Raw genomic sequence first — 18665 nt, forward strand, 5'->3', positions numbered from 1 at the left:
CCTCCCCTCCTTCCCTGAGCGTTTTTCAGGATAACAGCATGGCATTGTATTGGCATAATATATTTTTTTGAGAGTTTAGCATACTTCACATACCATAGTGTCTCATCTTCTAAAAGATGTTTGAGTTTGGGTGGGTACAGAACCTATTTATTCCACATCACAAATGAATTAAATACAACTGTACCTTTACTGTAACATTAACACTATTAGCCTTACTTTGCTGTTATAATAGATATGGTGACCATATAATTTATTATCCAAAGTGTGATTTTTTGAGAGGGAAGTTGCTGTTAATATTTACATGAGGACAACAGGAATAAACGAGGGCTGTCCTAGGTAAACTGGCTGTATCATTACCCTTATGGCTTCTCACAGCCTGCATTTCAGTTGCACTCACGTTTATTGTTGTCTTGCTCCTCACTGAGTTACCAAATTAGTCTAGGTCTTATGCCAAGGTTTGTACTGTTAGTAAAGCATGACTCTTCTTCAGTTTGGTTCATCATTTTGAGTCTTTTCGTATTATACATCTTGTTTCTACTAACATGGCAGAAACACTCAGGAATTTTCTATTTCTTACAGTTGTGTTTTTATTTTCTAGAGACAATATAGTTTAAGCTTTTTAAATGTTTAAATAGTACTCATTGACTTCTTTATTGATTCTTACAATTTCTTTTTGTTGTATGTTTATTGGCTTCCCCAAATTTTCTTTCTTTTAAAAAAAATTTTCCCCAGCTTTATTGAGATATAATTAAAAATAAAAATTGTATATATTTAAGGCATACAGTGTGATGATTTGATATATTGTGTACATTGTGAAATGATTATTACCATAGTCCATCACCTCACATGTCAAATGGTAAGAATTTTCAATTATAAGATTATACATTCTGAGGATCAGATGTGTAGTTGGTAAGTGTAGTTAGAAATACTGTATTACATACTTGAAATTTGCCAGGAGAGTAGATCTTAAGTATTTTTTACCACAAAAGAAAGGGAATCAGACTTTCATATCTGAAGAATTTTATGTCATAGTCTACATTTTTCTGTGAACCTATCTAGTGTTTGGCCTACTGGAATTTCTCCAAGGACTTAGTGCTGCGGTCACTGACTATATCGTCTCAGAAGACTGTTCTGCTCTAGAGAGCTGATTTGGTGACCTTAAGGTGAAGTGCTGTGCTGTGTCAGGGAGGTGAAAGGTAAATTGTTCCTATCCTCAAATAAACTCACTGTATGTGATTATCATCATAGAGTATAAAGCATTTATGCTGTCTCACATCTTCAGCGGTGCTTTTTTGAGATGGGCAGTAAAAGTAGTATCCCTATTTTATAGACGAGACAGAGGCTTAGAGAGATTAATTTATTTAGGTTGTGTGTACGTAAGGAGAACTGGAATTAGAGCCCAACTGTCCCAACTCCTGTTACCTGTCCATAACATGTTTAAACATAGTTTCAAGATGTTATTGTTTTTGTTTGTTTGTTTTTAACTCGGATTCAGTTAAAGAACCTGGAAGCTAAAAGAACCTCTGTATACATTTTTGAACTGTGTTTCCATTAACTTTGGGTGGGAAATCTGGTATTGTTGGATGTTTTGTTAATATTAATACTGGAAACTTCTGGGTATTGATGTCAGTTCATTCACTAGGACCAAATATCCTGCTTGTTCCTTATATTTTGGTTTGAATCTTATCTTACATCTTAGCGCTATATATTGAGCTTGGCTGGAGAATTCACTTTACCTCCTTCCCCTACTTATTAATCCTGTATTAGACCTTCTATCCTGGCCTTTTCTGTGTCTGGTCTGGCTTGATGACCTGGTATTGGCATTACCAAATATTGATGACTTGCTTTATACTACCCCACTGACCTTTTAATAGTCTTATTGGAACTGAAGGGATGAAACTGAGCAAGAGAATATTTTTAAAAATGAAAGAGTATTTTACTGTGATCCTGAAAATGTTTCAGGATCTGGTATTGGCATTACCAAATATTGGTGACTTGCTTTATACTACCCCACTGACCTTTTAATAGTCTTATTGGAACTGAAGGGATGAAACTGAGCAAGAGAATATTTTTAAAAATGAAAGAGTATTTTACTGTGATCCTGAAAATGTTTCACATAATTAATGAATATTTAAGAGTCTTTTACTTTAATTGTTAGTCCTTGGTAACTTCATTGATTTTTAAAAAAATGTAATGTAAGTACCTAAAATTTTTTTTAAGTCTTTATTAGGGATATTTTTGAAAATTTTTATGTGTTGGTTTTTGCTTTGCTTCTCATTTCCCCTTTGTTTTCTTTTCCTTGGCCCCTCAAGGGCTTGGGAAATATGCCTAACTCAGGGCACTGTTTCGGTTAAAAACAAAACACACCTAATGTTTTGGTTCCTGTTTGTATATATAGTACTATCCTAAATATGGGGCAGAATGAAACAATGAGTATAAGTCTCCATGAGTTTACCACCCTCTATTTGGGCATATAGTGTCATATATGTAGAACACAAGGCACATTATGGCAAATTACATACTAGGTATATGAATGAATCATGATGTACTCTTGTGTTTCAGAGACAAGAGTGCACATCTGTTTGGGCAGCATTAAGGAAAGTTTGGGGTAGAGTCCTTAAGATGGATCTTATGAAATGGGTATAATTTTCACGGGTTTAGATGATAGGACATTCTGAGATATAGAGTCAGGGTACGGAAAACCTGCTAATTTTGCAATAGTGAATCATTCAGTTTTACTGGAGTTGAAGATAGGATTGAAAAAATTTGCTTGCTTTTCTTTTTTCCTGCTTTTAACTATTCTGATTTCTCAGTAGTTCTTACTTTTCTTGTACTGTAGGTATATGCATTTCTCCATAAGATTTTTGCCTTTGGGCCTCTTCTTTCTTTCACTTTCTAGTATGTTATATTCAGGCCCATGGTTTTAATTTTCATTTCTGCATATGTTCAGCTCTTTCTTCTGTCCAGAATTCCAGTCTCAGGTATGGTTTGCTGAGATCTCTAACCTATTGGCTTACAAAATATATTGCCTTCTCTTCTTTTTTTTTTCCCTAGAAAGTCTCATGCTGGACGAATCACTGCCTTCCTTTAAAAAACTGTTTCCTGTTTCTCTTTGAGTGAGTGTGTGTGTGTTTTGGTGGTACTACTGTTTTACCTACAACTCAGGCTCAATACGTTAGTCTCATCTTTGTCTGCCACATTGTCTTCCTCTCCGAATTGTTGTTTTTTATTATTTTATTTTATTTCTGACTGGTATTGCCATCTTTTCCCTTTTTTTTTTTTTTGAGTTGGAGTCTCACTCTGTCGCCCAGGCTGGAGTGCAGTGGCCGCTCGCCAGCCTTCTGAGTAGCCAGAATTACAGGCATGCGCTACCACACCCGGCTGATCTTCTGATTTATTGTAGAGATGAGGTCTCACCTCAGTCTCCCAAAAGCGTGGGATTACAGGCTGAGCCACCGAGCCTGGCTCTTTTCCCTTTTCTTAAGTCCATTTTGACCATTGTTATTTGAAAAAACATTTAAGACCATGATATTTTGTTATTCTCTCTTCTACTCAGAAACTTAATTTTGAATTCCTATTGTCCAGTAGCCTCAAACTTGAGCATGCATCACCATCACCTGAAGGACTTGTTAAAACAGACGACTGGGCCCATCCTCAGACTTTCTGATTCAGTAGGTCTCGGATGGCACTCAAGAATTTACCTTTGTGATTAGTCCCCAGGCACTGCTGATTCTGATGGACTAAGGGCCATGCTCTGAGAGCTACTGCCATGGTCTACCAAATATGGTCTTGACTGACATTCACAATCTGTTATACTCTGGTCATATTCTATTTTTTTACTCATGATCATTTACTATACAGCTTCATCATGTATTCTTTATTTTAACCAAAGTGAGCTGTTAACAGATAGCTTTTTGTACATATTCTGTATTCTCAAGTGTACAGAGGCATTTCGCTTAAGATTTCTCTTTATCTTTTCTGGTTTCATTTTGCTTGTCAAAATATAGCCATCTTTTATGATTAATTTTAACTTTAAAGTTTAATCTGACTAGCACCTCTTCCATATAAAACTTTTCCTTTGTGTGTGTGTGTATGTGTGTGTGTGTGTGTGTGTGTGTGTGTGTATTTTAATTATTCTTCTTCAACACCAACCACACTGTTTTCCTTTGTGGTATTTATGATTTGTAGTTTAGTTTGACCCCTATTTCTATTTAATTTATTTTGTTCAATTTACTCTTTAGGTTTTACCTATTTCTCATTAGTCACATAGCACATGGTGGTGATTGAGGGAAATTAAACTTTCTGCAAGTTATAACTAGGAGGCCTAAGAAACCAACATTCTCCGAATATTGATATAGGATTTTCATGTTCAAAGAAATGGGTTATAGTTACTACACTGAATTTCACTGATGGATGTTTTTAAACTCTTCTTACATTTTCTTTTCCCCCCTGAAAAACCAACAACTGATAAAAGACATTTAAAAATTATTCTAAAGAAAGAACTGAGTATCACATGTTCTCACTCATAAGCGGACCTTGAACAATTATCATAATACTATATGAAAAGGATTGGCCGTAGTGGGAAATTGCCAGGGATGGGGGTGGGATTGGCAGTAGTGGGAAATTGCCAGGGTAGGAGGGGACACACTTCATCAGCAAGGGTACCTGCATAATGAACATTTGTGTACCTAACCCTGAATTGTACCCCACATCTTTAAAGTAAAATAAGAAAATCAAAATTATTCTATATGGCAAATTAGTGGGATCTCTCAGTGACTGACTTTCTTAGTATACTTAAAAGTACTTATCTTTTTAGTGAGAACAGTTTTGCCTGGATAAGATAATGAATTTCTTCAAATTTTTGATGGTGTGAGATTTTTTGAATTATATTTTACGTAAAATTCAGTGCAGAGATTTTAGGTACACACTATGGTGAATCTTGAAAACTGTACATACCTGTGTATCTACTACCTCAATTGAGATGCAGAACATTTTGATCTTCATATTTTAGAACTTTCACTTTCTACTGTAGAAGACAAGGAAGATAAATCTTTGTATTGCTATAAAACCTGGTAAGTATAATTGGCCATTCATTTAAAAAAAAATTTCATTGCTAGTTTATTTTCCATGCTTTCTGGTATGTTTAAAATCTTATTATGGGGATTTAACAGCTAACCAGTGATATTAAGATTGAGGGTAGGAAGTTTTTTCTTTTATTTTCTTTCACTGTTGTAGGTCATATAATCACTTGGGACTGTCCATGTGCATTTATGTTCATAAACTCTATCTCCTTGCCTGTTACTGTGAATTCACTGTGTTCCTTGCAAAGTGAATTCCTTCACTTTTATACTTGATTCATCTTCCCTCCCTACTCTATGGCAATCCTTTAACAAGCTTCTACTCTTCAACAACCATATTCTCCATTTTTTACTGGAACATTCCCGTCTCAAGTCTGCCATTATTTTTCCTACCTTATAAACACAGCTAAATATAAACTTCTGTTGACTGCTTATCCCTTTGGTTATTGTCCCATTCCTTTTTCCTACAATTATTTTTTTAAAGTCCCTCAAAAGGACTTGTGTGCTATGTCTCTTCTCTTGTTCTTTGTTGAAATCGCTTAGGCTTTTGCCTTTATTACACCACCAAAAATTGTTCTTATGATACTCACCAGTGATGTCCATGTTGCTATGCAGTGTCAACTCTCAATCTTCGTATCACTTATGAATATCATGATATGGTTGAATATGTTTTCCTTTTAAAGCACTTTTTTCAGTTTGCCTCCAGGAAATCATATTCTCCTTATTTTGCTTCTGTATTAGTTACTTCTTTTCAGTTTGTTTGCTGATTTCCTCTTTCCTTCACTGAGCTACAAATTTTAGTCTGTATATCTCTTTGTCTATGCATATTCATCCTCTTGGTTATCTACCTAATTTCAAGGGTTTTAAATATCTATCCATTGCAGTCCTGAACTTTGGCTTCCGTATCCAACTGCATTAGCATCTCCACTTAAATTTCTAATAGTCATCTTACATTTAAGGTTCAAAATTGAATCCTTACTTTCTGCTTTAATCAAATCTCTTGTCTTCATTTTTAAAAATGGAGTTGCGGTTTAAATAGTTGCATTATAACAGTCTTTGATCAGGCCAAGAAATTTGACAACAATCTTGATGTCTTATGATCTCATCTGCCATTGTTGATTATCACCAAGATTCATTAACTTATTAGAGGTTGCAAATGCCAACATTTTAATTCTGTTGTTCTTTTTTATTGGTTGAAATACTCTTTAAAAAAAAGAAATTTCAGCATATCAATTATTTGGCTTTCTATTTATAGAGGAGAGGCAGAATAAATGCTTGATTCTTTCCTTTTATTTACTAATTTTCAAAATTAGGTGATTTCTGAATAATTAGGATCCTCTAAAGGGGACAAAAAGGAAGTGTGGTGTGTAGTATTGTGAACTCAGGGATTTAAATGAGCTTCAGGCTATTATCTTTTTTTTTTTGTTAAATAAATTGCTCCATTTGGGGCCAGTGGAAGCTTATTTAGGCTTGCACCTGAATTCTTTGTATCCAACCTTAGTAGTCTTTGATAGGTTTCTTGCTTTCTACTGTACCAAGATGTCCCACCCCTGTTTAGCAGGTCTGTGGCCTGCCAGGAACCAGGTTGCACAGCAGATGGTGAGCAGCTGACAAGCAAGCAATGCTTCATCTGTATTTACAACTGCTCCCCATCACTGGCATCACCACCTGAGCTCCATCTTCTGTCAGATAAGCGGCAGCTTTGGATTCTCATAGCAGTGTGAACGCTATTGTGAACTGTACGCACAGAGGATCTAGGTTGTGTGCTTCTTATGATAATCTTCATGCGTGATGATCTGGGATAGAGCTGAGGCCGTGATGGTAGTGCTGGATAGTGGCTACAAAAACAGATTAACGTGAGCAGTGAGGTTTGACTGCACATATCCCCCACCCCCCGGTCTGTGGAAAAATTGTCTTCCACAAAACCGGTCTCTGATGCTAAAAAGGTTGGGAATCACTACCATATACCATACTTCCTTCATCTTTTTAAAGATCGCCTTCTACACACCCCCAATTTTATGTTATAGTTGTCCTTTAATTTTTTTAACTGTGAGCAAATACTTACATAAATACGCATTTTTATTCTCTCAGCAAATTAACCTTGCTTATTTAAAGTATCATTTTTTTTCTTTTTTCTCTTTAACATTTTATTTTAGAGTTGTGTGGTGCATGTGAGTATTTGCTACATATGTAAATTGTGTGCAGGTGAAGTTTGGGCTTCTGGCAGCCTCCCTCCCCTCAGAGTGGACCTTCTACCCAGTGTGTGGTTGTGTGCCCCTTATCCCTTCTCACTTTCGCCCTCCTTCAGCAGTGTCCAGCATCTGTTGTTCTCACCTTTGTGCTCATGTGACCAGTGATCAGGGCTCACTTGTGAGTGAGCACATGCAGTATTCAGTTTTTTGTTTCTGTGATGGTTCAATTAGTATTCAGCTGCATACATGTTGCTGCAAAGGACATGATTTTATTCTTTTTTATGACTGCATAATATTCTATCATGTATATCTACCACATTTTCTTTATCTGTTCTTTCAGTGGACATCTGAGGTGGTTCTGTGTTTTTGCCATTGTGAATAGTGCTGCAGTGAACATACATATGCAGGTGTCTTTTTTGGTAGAGTGATTTATGTTCCTCTGGGTATAATCCCAGAATCAAGATTGCTGGATCTGCTCAACTTTTTAGTTCTTTGAGAAAATGCCACACTGCTTTCCACAAACGTTGAGCTAGCTTACATTCCCACCAATAGTGTGGAAGCATTTTCTTTTCTCTGCAACCATGTCAACATCTGTTGTTTTTTGACTTATTAATGATAGCCATCCTAACCAGTATTAGGTGGTATCTCACTGTAGTTTTGATTTGCCATTCTCTGATGATGTGGAGCTGAACCTTTAAAAAAAATGTGTGTTTATTGACCACTTGAATATCTTTCTTTGAGAAGTGTCTGTTCGTTGGACTTATTTTCTTAATTTCTGGATCTCACATGCTAGGAAGTATGTTTTCTGAGGGTAGGGATTTTTGTTTCTTTTGTCCTGCTTTAGTCCCACCATTGGTCTATAATAGATACTTAATAAATACTTTTGTAAATAATTGCATTGTGTTTTCATGGTGTTTCATCTCAATGCAGATTAAAATTTATTAAAATAAAAACCGTTACTAAATACTCCAATTAAGAGCAACAAGATATTGAAAAGGTAAAATTAAATTAAATTAGTATTCTAAAAGTTTATCTTTGCTAATATGTCATAATCTTTCTCAGTAACCTGTGAAAAGTTTTTAATGAAAATAATAAAATATTCTTTGGAAGTTAACAATTACTGAATATCTGTTTTTTTCTTCAATCACCCAAACAATATTTTCCTAAACTCTGTTAACTCTGTGCATATATACACTCATTTAGGTGGCTTAATATTGATTTTTAAATCTTATTGTGCATGATGAGTGTTCGAATGAAAAAAAGTGTGTGAGGGTATTTGAAAACTTTTTGTACTTTGCACTCAATATTGCTATGAACTTTACAAGCCTGTAAACCTAAAATTGCTCTAAAAAATAAAGCCCCCCCCAAAACAACAACAACAAAGAAAAACAAAGCAAATTGTAGACTTACATACACAAGTACTATTTGAATTAGAATCCATGGGATATTTACAAAGTTATAGTGTTGTCAGTTAGATTTGTGCTGGTGGTTTCTTTTGCCCATGCCTACTCTGACATGTCTCCTTTTCTTTTCTCCCTTCTTTTCTCCAATAAACTTTGTTTGAAAACTTTAAAAAAATAGATTTGTGCCAGGAGTCTTATATATAAAAGCTTTACGTTTTCATATGATGTCATTAATGTGAGTTGCACATGAAAAAAACCATCATTTTTCTTCTACTAATATTAAAGTGAAATAAGTGAACTGAATACCCAGACATAGAACTGTGTGTGTGTGTATGCATAGGCTGAACCATGGTAAAATACTGATATCTGTACCATCTATAAGTTATAGAAAGATAGCATTGAAGATGATGGAGAATATTAAAGGTCTTTCAATAAGTAATATTTGGATAATGAGTTAAGATTTATATAAATATAAAACTAGATTCTAACCTTTCACCTTACATACAAAATAAACCAGATGGATTAAAAAATTAATTGATAAAAGTGAAACTATACCAAAATTAGAAGGAAATTTAGGTGACTACTTAATAGAACTTATTAGAACCTCTGATAAGAACCTGTTAGTTCCCTTAATGTAGTCTGATCAAACCTTGATTCCTTAAGATTGGTAAAGTAGAAATAATCTCAAATAAGAGGAATTGCTCAAATTAAAACTCTAATCCTTACCTTCAGATATTCTTATTCTCTGTGAGTGTGGTCTCAATATTTCCTGCTGTAATTGCCTGACTGACTGTATTTGTGGTTGTACGTTCTCATGTATTTGCAGTTTTGTGCACTCTTTCTTTGTTTTTTTTTCTGACTCTGATGTGGCATATGCCTTTCCTTTTGATTCCCACAAAGCTGAAGCAAATTTTGAATGGCTTTATATCCCTTAATCTTTTAAATACATATAGACATAATAATATGCAGTTGGACAATCTGGCTTATAGTAGCAGTTTACCAGTTTGATTTTGTAGTTCCTTATATTTATAATTTTCTGTCTGTCTCTTGATTTATTTCAGTGTGTCAAGAGCCTTGTTTACTTATCACTGGCCATTACATGATTCTAGACCCTAGATTCTAGACCTAAGAGATGGGGCCTAGCAAGCTGGAGTTTTAGTATTTGAGGAGTATGTTTTTAAGGATGATTTTGGCTTCAAATAATAGAATACCTGAATTAAATGACTTAAACTATAAAAATTTAATATTTGAAGATATATTACCATAAGTGAGGGACACAGTGGTTTCAGGGTTAGTGTAGAGGCACAGTGGTGTGTAGGGCTCTGTGTTGGTTTTTCTTTCATTAACTTTCCACTCATCATTGGAAATGGCTGCAGCAGCTTCAGGCATTGATTGTATTCTTCCATGATGACATCAAAAGAGAGGCGATTGGAGGGAGGGTGTTATCCTTTTATCTCTCTCTCTCTCAGAGAGGAAATTGATGTATTTCCATATGTAAAATAAGTCTGAAACAAGCATTTTATCAAATAAATATTAAATGGTTAATAACTATTAGAGAATTTATAATCTTAAAACTATAAAGTAAAAAATTAATATCAAAATATATTATACTTTATTTTTCAAGTGGTAGAAATATATATATGATAATGCTGGTGAAAATGTCTTGATTTAGGTACTCATAATACTGGTGTGGGGGGTAGGTAAATGGCCTAATCTTTCCAGAGGGCAACTTGACAGTATATATCAAAAGCCTTATAATTTTTTATCTGTCTCTTTCTAAGAACCTATCCTAGGCTGGGCACAGTGGCTCACACCTGTAATCCTATGACTTTGCGAGGCTAAGGCAGGTGGATTGCTTGAGACCAGGAGTTTGAGACCAGCCTGGGCAACATAGCAAAACCTTGTCTCTACAAAAAAAAAATTCGTTAGGCTTGATGGCGCATACCTGTAGTCTCAGCTACTCAGGGTGCTGAGATGGAAGGATCGCCTGAGCCCAGGACGTCGAGGTCAAGATAGCTGTGAACTGTGATCATTGTGATCATGCCACTGCTCTCCAGCCTGGACGGCAGAGTGAGACCTCTGACTCAAAAAAAGAAAAAAAAGAATCTATCCTAAGAAAATAATCAGAAGTTAGTAAAATATAACTATAGGGATCTTTCTGTATAATTAGGAAAAATTTGATATGCCGTAAAACTTTCATAATAGGGATATTGTAGGTGAAAGGAAATTCCATTCTCATTAGCTGAAGCAGAAGAGGAAGTGTTTTGGATCACATAGTTGAAAAATCCAGGACTGTTCAAGTATGGTTGGATTAACATACTCAAACACTGGTCGTCAGAACTCTTTCTCTTGGCTCTGTTTTCTTTCCTGGCTATATTCTCAGGCTGGTTGTCCCTGTATGGTGGCTATATAGCTGTCAACAGTACCAGGTCAAATCCTACTAGTTTTGTAGTCCCAGCAGACAGAACTTATTTCTTACAAGTGTTTCAGCAAAAGTGCTTGGTAGGATTCATATTAGCTCTAATTGTTTTGACCTGTTCACATGCCTACCACACACTGTGGCCATATTCTTACTGATCAGGCTTTCTCAATTCAGTCATACTGACACCTCCACAGAGGGGAGAAATGGGGAGACTATGAAAATATATCACAAGATCGGAAAAAATAATGTTCATATGATGGCCTTAAATTATCAGTAAAAAGTTAACAGTTATCAGTTAAAAGTTACTATCAGTAAAAGTTAAATTATCAGTAAAAAGTCAGAAATGCTTCATTTGATAAAAGTTTATTGTTAGAAAGTTTTCCATTGAAATTACTTAAAATTAGGAAGTTTTGGTGCTAAAAGAGGCAGTCTTCAGTAATCTGGAAATGCTTTAGTTTCTGACATTGTTGGATAAATTAGGTATTACTATACTTTATAGGTTTTTTTTAAAAGTTGGAATTTGCAATTAATAGTACTACAGTAAACGTGTAGGTGTTATTGGCTAACAAGGGGCTAGTAGCATCTTAGAAATTGAATCTTTGATTACTGGAAGATATTGTTAGCTTTTTTGAGAAGTAAAAGCAAGGAAAACTATAGACTAATGGATACTGAGTAGTAATAACAGACAAGCCACACCATAATGAATTGACTTAGTGCATACATATTCATTTTGTGTTTTGTAGAATATTATTTTTCTTCATATCATAATCTTCCAGTGTTACTGTTTACTGATTTAGGATGGAATTGCTTTTCTTTTTGTTTAGATACTCTCTCATTATTCTTTATCAATCTTATTGCACAATAAGTCTTGAAAAATTAATCGTGATATCTTATTTATACTTTGGATTTTGTTATCCAGATTTACAGTTAGAATTATTCTCTGAATGCTAAGTGCCAAAAAACTTTCTCAGAATTACTATGTCTTCGTTCATTTGAGATATTTCTTAGGATAGTAGTTCCAGAATTTGCTTTGGTGTGATCTGTTTTATGGTCTAATTTATGGACCTTTATGTTATCTCACAGTTCTGTATGTATTTTAAAGTAATTAGGTGGTAAAGTTATTTTGCTGGTGTCTATATAAATTAATATAAGAAATAGAACCTTTAAAGTGATGAGTTCTAATATAAAGTTTCTTTTTTCAGCAAGAACTATATATGGATCATTATAATACTTATATACAATTAAATAAAGGCCCTATAGTGGTTATAAAATTGGATGTCCAGTTTCTCTTTGTAAAGAAGCTGGTAATAACCTTTAATTAGTGTGTCTGAGGAATAGTTCTGATATAGTTTTAAGTCTTCTTTGATGTATCCCACTCTAGAATGCCTCTGTCTTGCTTCAGGGTTTCTATTGTTGAACTTGCATACATGTATGCTAACTTATGCAGGTGCTCACGATTTAATGTGTAAATATTGTCTCTTCCTTGGCCCTTCTTTTCATCCTTCTGATGGCCTATGCCACCCCCTGTTCATTAACTAATGTGCTTACGATATTTTCCCCATAACATCCTTTTTCTTTATGCTTATAAAATCATAGGTAAACATATATATGATTTTTGGTCATTTTTGCTTTATAAAAGTTTTATTAATACAGTTGAATATTTAAGCATTTTTAATGAAGAATAAGTCTAAATGGCTGTATCTCATGCAATTGTATACATGCACCATAACTTTCTTTTAGATACTTATAAGTAAGTATAACCCAGACTACTATTATCAGTGATAGATACTAGAAATAACTAATAAGACCTCATTTTAACACATAATGTTATCTTTAATATATTTCCACTGCTAGTACTCTACAATTTAATTAGAGCCACTGTATCGAAAAGAATCAATGATATCTACTTCATATTTTAAGCATTCAGACTAAATGTAGTCTTTACATTTCTGTGACATGAAGCAGATTTTAGTTAATTCTGTTGAAAGTAAAAGCTTCTTAAATATATAATTTATGTCTTATTGGTATTCTCATATCTACTAAAACTACATATCTGTGGTATAATACACAAAGTGATGTTTTATATAGAAATTTGATTCTCCTTTCAACCATGAATTCAGATTTGGAAGAAGCTTGCTATAGTTTGAATGTGTCACCCAAACTTTAAGTGTTGGAGACTTAATCCCCAGTGTAACAGTGTTGGGAGTTGGGACCTAATATGAGGTGTTTAGGTCATGAGGGGATTCATTCTGTGATAAAAAGAGAATGTGGGAGTGGGCTCTCTCTCTTGCCCTTCCTCTTTTTGCCATGTGAGGATACAGTAAGAAAGTCCTTGCCAGATGCCAGTGCCTTGATCTTGGACTTCCCAGCCTCCAGAACTGTGAGAAAAATCAACTTCTTTATAAATTTCCCAGTCACAGGCATTCTGTCATAGCAGTACAAAATGGACTGATATAAAACTGTTCTTTAGATAGAATGCCTCTCTGACTAAAACTCTGGGAGTGCTTGATGCAGTTTGCTGTTGTTTTTGGGAATTATCAAGCAGTGGATCCAGGTAACATCATTATGCAATAGGGGAGAAGTTAAGAGAGCATGATAATATACATCAGAAACTCTGATTGGTTTGTTATTTTTTAAAAAATGTGTCAGATATATTACAGCCATCAGAGCTTCTAATCAGCATGAAACAAATCCCAAAGTGGTCATACTCAATTAATATGATTGTATTAAATGTGAAATAACTGTATTGTAAGATTATCTCTTTTTTTCACCATGTTTGTAAAGCTATGCTTTTAAAAAGTGTATTACTTTGTGAAGTAGTTTTTACCTTTGTTTTCCACATGAGAACACAGTAAGTAAGTCATTTTCCAAGTGTTTGGACTCGTTTCTGTGTTCTTTTTGATAATAGTACAGTACCTTTTAAAATTATTATTAGTAGAGAGCGATGGAATCATGACTAATTTCGCTAGAGATTTTTGGATTATAATCAACAATAACCTTGAAGAGTAGTCATGATTTGGGACATGTATGTCATGTATTGGTTCTGATAAAATGAATGATACAGGCAGACTCCAATTCATAAAAACAGTGTGTTTCATAAGTTTCTTTGTAAATGAGTTATTTGAATGTGTCATCTATGATTTATCTGTTGATTGAATCAGTATTATAAATAGTGGTTAAGTTCTCTGGCTAGCTCATAAAATGCCATGATTTAGCTTAAATGGTTTTGACTGGAATTATGAAGGTTGTTGGACCTTGATCTCTACCGAGAATGGAATCCTAAGGAGATCATTTTGGTGGATTTATTATAAGTAAACCAGGGATTGGCTAGTGGGTTTTGGATATTGGTAGCTCAGGGGATGAGATTAAGGGCTAAACTGATGATATAGCAACAGTACAGGTAGTTACAGTGGTGAGAGGTAGGACAGAAATGTTAATTAGTCTTACATGTGTTAAAGTATAGAAACTGTACAAATCAGCTTAAAGTTTTCACTAGCATACAGTTTGTTTGAATTTAGGGGCTGAAGAATTTTTTTCCAGTTGTTAAGTAATTTACTTTTTGTTTTTATTTTTGTAAAAATGTGTTCTAGTTTGTCTATATTCACTTGTGTTTTATGTCAGTGTCATCATCCATTTTAGATAATAAGATAAAGGTTATTAAAACAAGGAATGTCTTAGTAGTAACCCCTATCTCTAAACAAATCATAGCAATACCATATGCTGGTATTGCTATGCTTTTTAGATTTAATTCTTTTTTGAAATATTTATTTATTTATTATAAAGATGTAGGGTCCAATTCAGGGTTAGGTATACAAACATTGGTCATGCAGGTGCCCTTGTTGATGAAGTATGCCCCTCCCTCCCCTAGCAGTTTTCCCCAGTTTTCTACCAGTCCCACCCCCCCTTCTCTTGACAGTTTTCCACTGCTGCCAATTACTTTCTTATAGCATTATAATTGTTCAAGGTCACCTTATGAGTGAGAACATATGGAACTCATTTCTTTGTTTTTCTGATAAATCACTGAGTATGATCGACTCCAAATCCATCCAATTTGCTGCAAAGTCTATATATTTGTCCTTCTTTATGGCTGCATAATATTCCGTTTTGTATATGTACCACATTTTTTTTATCCAGTCCTGCTTCGATGGGCAAGATGGTTGGTTCCATGTTTTTGTTATTGTGAATAGAGCTGCAACAAACATACATATGCAGGTATCTTTTTTGTAGAATGATATGAGTTCCTCTGGGTATATTCCCAATAGGGGAATAGATTTAATTCTTAGATCAGTAATTATCAGCTGATGTTTTGTGGTACCTCAATCTTCACTCATGTCAAGAAATTATAGACTATGCAAATCAAGTAAAATTTTAACTCATTGTTTTGAAAAATAAATGATTAACCATAAAACAAAAATAACTGACATTATGGAGCGTCTACTACTTACCGAGCACTGTTTTTTTTTTACACTTCAGATGAGATAAATCACTTCATCCTCAAAACCCTTTGAAGGTTACCATTTTGAACACGAAAAAACTGAAGCACACAGTAAAATAACTTACAATGGCAATCAACAAGTAGGAGATTTGAAATATTTTTGTAGTTTGGAGACTGAGTCTGTGCTGCCATCACTATACTATTTGTTTAATATAGCAATTGTAGGGTAAAGAGAGAAACACATGCAGTTCATGCTATTCTAGTATGTTATCACTTCTGAGAGTGAACATCCAGGTTACCATATGAAGAAGAATTTAAATATTTGAATTCTTTACATTTACTTCCAATATTGGTTCTTCTTTTAAATAGCTATATGAAATAGAATGAATTGCTAACCTTCTCTTAGCCTTAGTTTTAATTTTCATCTTTAAAAGTAGGATTAATAGACCAGACTCGGTGGCTCAGCCTGGAATCCCAGTACTTTGGGAGGCCGAGGCTAGTGGATTGCCTGTGCCTGAGGGTTCAAGACCAACCTGGACTACTTGGCAAGACCTGATCTCTACAATAAACCAAAAAATTAGCCAGCATGGTAGCGTGCACCTGTAGTTACGGTTCCTTGGAAGGCTGAGGTGAAAGGATCGTTGGAACCCTGCAGGTGGACGCTGGGGTGGCCGTGAGCATGCCACTGCACTCCAACCTGGGTGGCGGAGTGAGACTCCAACTCAAAAAAAAAAAAAAAAAAAGAAAAGTAGGATTAACAATAGTACTTTTCTTGTTGTGCATTCTTTCCTCTGAGACATTGTACTAAGCTATCTAAACATTTTTTAAGATAGCCAGACCTTGCAATTGCTTATAAGGAGCCCACCTGCTTTAACTGACTCATATATCAGACCTTGAGCATCGTGTTATTTTGATGACAGGTGTCCTTTGGGAGGGTCTCTGATTACATTGTCGCAAAGAGGCTGTGGTTTTCTGCTCCATCTCTGTTATATGTTTTGTTTCAGAATATCTGAAATGGGACTCCAAGAGTATTGGGCAACCTTACATAAGTGTCTGATATTCCCCCAAACATGTATTATACCTGCAAATATAGTTAGTCAGGTTGAAACTCATTTATCCATGCTTTAAGCTTCAACAGTACTACAACATTGACATATAAAGACACTCCACATATTTGTATTGTCTAATGCTTCTAACACTTTTGTGTTGTCTACACTTAATGTAATCTTTATCATAACCTTATATATTATTTTCTTTATTGTACAGAAAAGAAAAATGAGACTAATGAGAGGTCAAGTAACTTGCAAATGTCTCATAAGTAGTGGAGTTAGGTTTTGAATATATGTCAGACTCCAGAGTCTGAGTGCTTATTCTCCTGCGTATTGAGGTTTTAAAATTGTGTATTTTAAAATAATAGGGGAAACAGATTTATATTATAGAAATTAGGATAAAAATTGTGCAGACTAGACCCCCTAAGGAATTGAAAGTGGAAAGTCATCAAGAACTGAGGTGTACACTGGTGCTATTTCTTTAGCTTTCTGTGGTCACCTCTGTTCTCTTTTACTATAAGTATGCACTAACCCTGAATATTTATTTTCATCTGTTTCCCTTACCATCTGGCCTATCTTGACTGTCCATAAAATGGTGGCTTTAACACAGTGTGTTTATCACCCTAAAAGTCCAGAGCCAAGGCCAAGTGACCAACTTTTATGATCTCAGCTATAGTTTCTTATGAGAAAGAATCGTTCCACCTTGGCACAAGTTGTTCTACTCTAGCTAAGGTGTCTGTTTGTTCTTTGATCAAACATCTGTGGTAGTGGGTGATAGGTTGAGGGAGGGAGTGACTAGACAACATGTAGGGATCTACACTGATGTTGGTGGGTAGTTTTCTGGGAAAAGGGTATGGGCTGAATAGAGCCTCAGAATATTTCTATAATAACATCCATCAGATTTTGTTAAAGCAGTATCATAAAAATAACTTGGCACAAATACAGAATATTTTAATTATAGGTAAGAAAAACTATGTAATCAGTTTATTGTTAGAAAATTAACATACCCAAATTGGACAGGTAAAGCAATACTTTTAGTGGTACTAGAAGAGTTTATTTAAAAGAATCATCTGGATGAATCTTTTTGAAAAGACTATACAATAGTCATTTATTCATAAGTATCTGTGAGTGATTAGTTCCAGGATTCCCCCACACCTTGTGGATACCAAAACCCACCACAGATATTAAAATCTCTTATATAAAATGGTGTATTTGTATATAACTTACACACATCCTCCTGTATACTTTAAATCATCTCTGGATTACTGATAATACCTAATACAATGTAAAGTCTATATAAATAGTTGTATTACATTGTTTAGGAAATAATGATTTTAAAAAACCTGGATATGTTCAGTATAGATACACTCATCCATTTTTTTTTCCTGAATATTTTTGATCCACAGTTGGTTGAATCCATGGATGTGGAACTCATGATAAAGAGGGGCTGACTGTATAGATGTAGTTGTTATATAACTTAGAATAGCACCTGGTAAATCATGAACATTGAGTAAGTACTTTTACTACTGCTGCTGTGTTGTTGTTATGATTAGTAGTAGAAGACATTTCATTACATATATTTTGTAAATGTGTAAGTATATTGCGACTATAAAATACCAAAAATATGCCAGTTATTGTCTAAAAATAGTCATCCACTGAATATCAGATGTTATCTTTTTCTGTTTATCAAGACTTAAAGAATTTATATTTAACCTAGTGTTTTCTCTTCTCTAGTTTATCAGAGAAGATATGAAATATAAAGATGCTACTAATAAACATAGCCATCTGCACAGAGAGGATAAACATATCACTGTTGAGGATTTATGGAAACGATGGAAAACATCAGAAGGTAAGACTGTTTTAGTGATCTAGATTCCTCCCTTCTGTGCATCTGACCTGCTTAGCAATTGTTAACTCATTTATATATAATTTTATAAAAATAACCAAAATAATATTTCTATGAGAGTATTTATATTTTAGTGAAAATTTCTTCCCTGTTTGAATTTGAAAGACGACTTTTATTTTTCTTAAAGTCATTAGGCCTCAGGCTACCCCTTGGTAATTTGATACCCTATACTAGCATAAA

General features: G+C 34.5%; 1 long non-coding RNA gene across 1 annotated transcript in view; it reads left to right on the plus strand.

Moving 5' to 3' along the window:
- The window catches only part of LOC103266985, an 88087-nt gene extending 69665 nt beyond the window's left edge, over positions 1-18422 (plus strand). The window contains exon 3 of the long non-coding RNA XR_504731.2: positions 18314-18422. This is a non-coding gene — a long non-coding RNA (uncharacterized LOC103266985). The remainder of the gene's footprint in view (positions 1-18313) is intronic.
- The last annotated feature ends 243 nt before the right edge of the window (positions 18423-18665 follow it).

Source organism: Carlito syrichta, unplaced genomic scaffold (assembly GCF_000164805.1).
Source record: "Carlito syrichta isolate Samal-C Ts95f unplaced genomic scaffold, Tarsius_syrichta-2.0.1 Scaffold307751, whole genome shotgun sequence".
NCBI classification, from domain to species: Eukaryota; Metazoa; Chordata; class Mammalia; order Primates; family Tarsiidae; genus Carlito; species Carlito syrichta.